The sequence below is a fragment of the Sapajus apella genome, unplaced genomic scaffold (genome assembly GCF_009761245.1).
Source record: "Sapajus apella isolate SASKATOON/1434 unplaced genomic scaffold, GSC_monkey_1.0 scaffold3809, whole genome shotgun sequence".
In the NCBI taxonomy this organism is placed as follows: domain Eukaryota; kingdom Metazoa; phylum Chordata; class Mammalia; order Primates; family Cebidae; genus Sapajus; species Sapajus apella.
Genome location: NW_022440735.1, coordinates 1 through 4,310, shown reverse-complemented (window position 1 = coordinate 4,310; position 4,310 = coordinate 1). Strand labels below are relative to the sequence as shown.

At 46.4% G+C, this 4,310-nt stretch overlaps 1 long non-coding RNA gene across 2 annotated transcripts; it reads left to right on the top strand.

Moving 5' to 3' along the window:
* Positions 1-307: 307 nt before the first annotated feature.
* On the top strand, positions 308-1,764 carry LOC116547615. Of its 2 annotated transcripts, XR_004267121.1 has the most exons (3): positions 308-514; positions 920-1,008; positions 1,560-1,764. It is a non-coding gene; the product is annotated as an uncharacterized LOC116547615 (long non-coding RNA). The 2 variants fall into 2 exon arrangements; XR_004267120.1 differs by lacking the exon at positions 308-514 and having other exon boundaries at positions 777-1,008.
* The last annotated feature ends 2,546 nt before the right edge of the window (positions 1,765-4,310 follow it).

Below are 4,310 nucleotides of genomic sequence, written 5' to 3'. Positions count from 1 at the left end.
GTAGCCAGGTGTGGTGGTATGTGCCTGCAGTCCCAGCTACTGGGGAGGCGGCGGCAGGGGAATCACTTGCACCTGGGAGGTGGAGGTTACAGTAAGCTGAGATGGTGCCACTGCACTCCAGCCTAGGCGACAGAGCGAGATTCAGTCTCAAAAAAAAAGAGTTTGAGACTGCAGTGAACTATGATAGCACTACTGCCCTTCACACTTCACTCCAGCCTGGGTGACAGAGCAAAACCTTGTCTCTAAAAAAACAAAAGGGGAAATAAATAGAATAAACAACTCTGAGAAGGGACATGATCTAGTGACAATCTCAAGTGAATCAGTGGTTGAACCAGGACCAGATCCCAGTGTCCTATCTTCTGGGACATCCTCAGCCTGAATTTTTAATGCATATCCCTTCTGCAGTGCCTTTCCTCTGAGGCCCTCAAAGGGAAACTGAGACCTTTGAGGACATGAAGACTTGAATCAGGCCAACCAGAGGCCTTGGAACTCCAAATCAAAGAGGAGAAGAAAGGTCTGCCACTGTGTGTGTGTGTGTGTGTGTGTGTGTGTGTGTGTGTGTGTGTGTGTGGCGGGGGGCAAAGGGGGGTGTGGTGATGGGATATTGACATGAATGCACAAGGGGCAGGAAGTGTCTGAAATCAGAGCTAGCTTGGGAGGCACAGAACATGAGGTGCCTGGAAGGGGAACAGTTGTGTTGTGGGGCATAGGGCAGACTGGGAGGGGAACAAAGGTCCACTCCATGGGTGACCAGAACCTTCCGCCAGGGCTGCCCACTTCTGCCTTTGGAAAATATTTCACAATGCCCCATGTTGTGTGTGTGTGTGAATCTGCAGCTGTGAAGTGAATATTGATGTAAGAGGCAGGGCCCTCAGCTGCGGATGGGTAACAGGGTGTGGGCTCACACTCTCACTTGCAGCAGTGTCCAGAGAAGGGGTGCAGGCTGAGGAGCTGCCCAGAGCACTGCTCACACTCCCAGAGTACCTGAAGTCGCTGTCCCAATGACAGGTGAGTAGTGGCCCCTAGAGACAGAGCCTGATTAAGGGGTGGAATGGAGGAGGTCACTAGGCTGGTGGAGACTTGAGGAAGCAAGAAAGCCCCTGGTCCCCCGTGGGAGTCCTGGTCTAGAACACAGCTCTGGACAGATCATTGTCACTGGGATGGAGTCCTTCACAACCCTAAGGGGTCTACCTTTCCTTTGTCTGAAGCCCATGGATCAAAGCCCCTGGAGTTTTCTGGGCTGCTGGAGGGGGTGGGGGATCCGGCCAAGGGGCAGACATGTGGCCTCAGCTTGCCCTTCTTAGAGCTCAGGGTCTCTCTGCGTCCTCTGTGGCAGGAGATCTGCCTCTGGGCATCTGTGCTCACATGAGAGAACAGTGATTCGGAAGCTGCCACGTCCCACACATCTGGAATGTTTGGTCGAGGGGTGGAGGTGATGGACCCAAGATGGGATCAGGGACCTTAGTTTCTCCAATTTTCCAGGAGGAGGAGGTGGGAAGGGAACAGGTGGCTTTAACTAAGGAGGCAGGACATTCACCATGCTTCATGCGCCCCCACAGGTGACAAGGGTCCCCAGAGGCTGAGCAGGTCCAGCTATGGCTCCATCTCAAGCCCCACCAGCCCAGGACCACAGCAAGTGCCTCCCAGAGAGACCTACCTGAGTGAGAAGATCCCCATCCCAGACACGAAACCGGTGGGACGCTGGAAACTTTTTTTTTTTTTTTTTTAGAGGAAGAAAGAGAGAAAGAAAGAAAAAGAATAGAAGAATAAAGGAAAGGAAGAAAGAGGAAGAGGAAGAGGGAGAGAGAACAGGGGTGTTGCTTTATTGCCCGGGCTAGAATGTAGTCTAAAAATGGGTATGCCTGTAATTGTGTTTAATAATAGAGACATTAAAAAAAAAAAAATGAGGCTGGGCGCGGTGGCTCACGCCTGTAATCCCAGCACTTTGGGAGGCCGAGGCGGGTGGATCACGAGGTCAAGAGATCGAGACCATCCTGGTCAACATGGTGAAACCCCGTCTCTACTAAAAATACAAAAATTAGCTGGGCATGGTGGCGCGTGCCTGTAATCCCAGCTACTCAGGAGGCTGAGGCAGGAGAATTGCCTGAACCCAGGAGGCGGAGGTTGCGGTGAGCTGAGATCGCGCCATTGCACTCCAGCCTGGGTAACAAGAGTGAAACTCCGTCTCAAAAAAAAAAAAGAGGGAAGAAAATAATTAACAAGCAGCCAATCAATATTTCATTTAAACCTGTAAATATGTGTGATGTAGTACTGATAAGTACTGTATATTTTGTGTATTTAAAGTGGAGAGTTCTATGAATGTTAATTAAGTCTGCGTGTTCCGGATCTGGGTTCAAGTCCTGAATATCGATATTCATTTTCTGTCTCATTGATCTGTCTAATATTGGTGTTGAAGTCTCCCACTATTATTGTGTGGGAGTCCATGTCTCTTTATAAATTTTATAAATCTGGGTATTTCTGTGTTGGGTGCATACATATTTAGGATCCTCAGCTCTTCTTGTTACATTGATCCTTCTATCTTTATGCAATATCCCTCTTTGCCTCTCTTGATCCTTGTTGCTTCGAAGTCTATTTTATCAGCAAAAATTGCAACTCCTGCTTTCTATTTATTTATTTTTGCTCTCCATTTGGTTGGTAAATCTTTCTCCATCCCTTTGTTTTGAGTCTTTGTGTATCGTTGCATGTGAGATGGATCAGGATGTAGCATACCAATGGGTCTTGGCTTTTTTTTGCCTGTCTGTGTCTTTGGATTGAGGGATTTAGTCGATTTAAATTTAGAATTAATAACAATATATGTGTGTTTGATGCTGTCATTTAATGTTAGCTGGCTGTTTTGCCCATTAGTTGATGCAATTTCTTAATTATGTTGATGTTCTTTATTTTTAGGTATTTTTTAGAAAGGCTGATACTGGTTGTTCCTTTCTATTTGTAGTGGTTCTTTCAGAAGCTCTTGTAAAGCAGGCCTGGTGGTGATGAAATCTCTGAGTGCTTGCCTGTTCACACAAGATTTTATTTTTCCTTCGCTTATGAAGCTTAGTTTGGCTGGATGTGAAATTCTGGGTTGAAAGTTCTTTTCTTTAAGGATGTTGAATATTGGCCCCCACTCTCTTCTGGCTTGTAGGGTTTCTGCTGAGAGATCTGCTGTGAGTCTGATGGGCTTCCCTTTATGGGTAACCTGACCTTTCTCTCTGGCTGCCCTCAGTATTTTCTCTTTCATTTCAACCCTGGTGAATCTGGCGATTATGTGCCTTGAGGTTGGTCTTCTTGAGGAATATCTATGTGGTGTTCTCTGTATTACCTGGAGTTGAATATTATCCTACCTTGCTAGATTGGGAAAGTTTTCCTGAATAATGTCCTGAAGCGTATTTTCCAGCTTGGATTGATTCTCTTCGTCACATTCAGGTACACCTATCAAATGTAGATTAGGTCTTTTCACATAGTCCCATATTTCTTGGAGACTTTGCTCGTTCCTTTTTATCTTTTTTTCTCTAATCTTGTCTTTTTGTTTTATTTCATGAAGTTGGTCTTCGACCTCTGATATCTTTTCTTCTGCTTGATCAATTCGGCTGTTAAAACTTGTGCATAGTTCGCGAAGTTCTCGTGTTATATTTTTCAGCTCCATTAATTCACTTATATTCCTCTCTAAATTGTGTGTTATTGTTAACATTTCATCAAACCTTTTTTCAAAGTTCTTAGTTTCTTTGCATTGGGTTAGAACACGTTCTTTTAATTCACAGAAGTTTCTTATCATCCACCTTTTGAAGGCTGCTTCTGTTAATGGAACACAGTCTTTCTCCATCAGGCCTTGTTCCGTTGCTGATGCGGAACTGTGATCCCCTGTAGAGGGAGAGGCGTTCTGATTTTGGGTATTCTCAGCCTTTTTAGGCTGGTTTCTTCCCTTCGTTATAAATTTATCCATTTGTGGTCTTTATAATTACCGTCTTTATAGTTGGGTTTCTGAATGGACGTCCAACTTGTTGATTCCCGGCGCTAGAATCTGAGCAACCCACTGCGCCGGCCAAAACAGCGGCGTTAAGATTGATGGTGCTAGGCCGGGCACGGTGGCTCAAGCCTGTAATCCCAGCACTTTGGGAGGCCGAGGCGGGTGGATCACGAGGTCAAGAGATCGAGACCATCCCGGTCAACATGGTGAAACCCCGTCTCTACTAAAAATACAAAAATTAGCTGGGCATGGTGGCGCACGCCTGTAGTCCCAGCTACTCAGGAGGCTGAGGCAGGAGAATTGCCTGAACCCAGGAGGCGGAGGTTGCGGTGAGCCGAGATCGCGC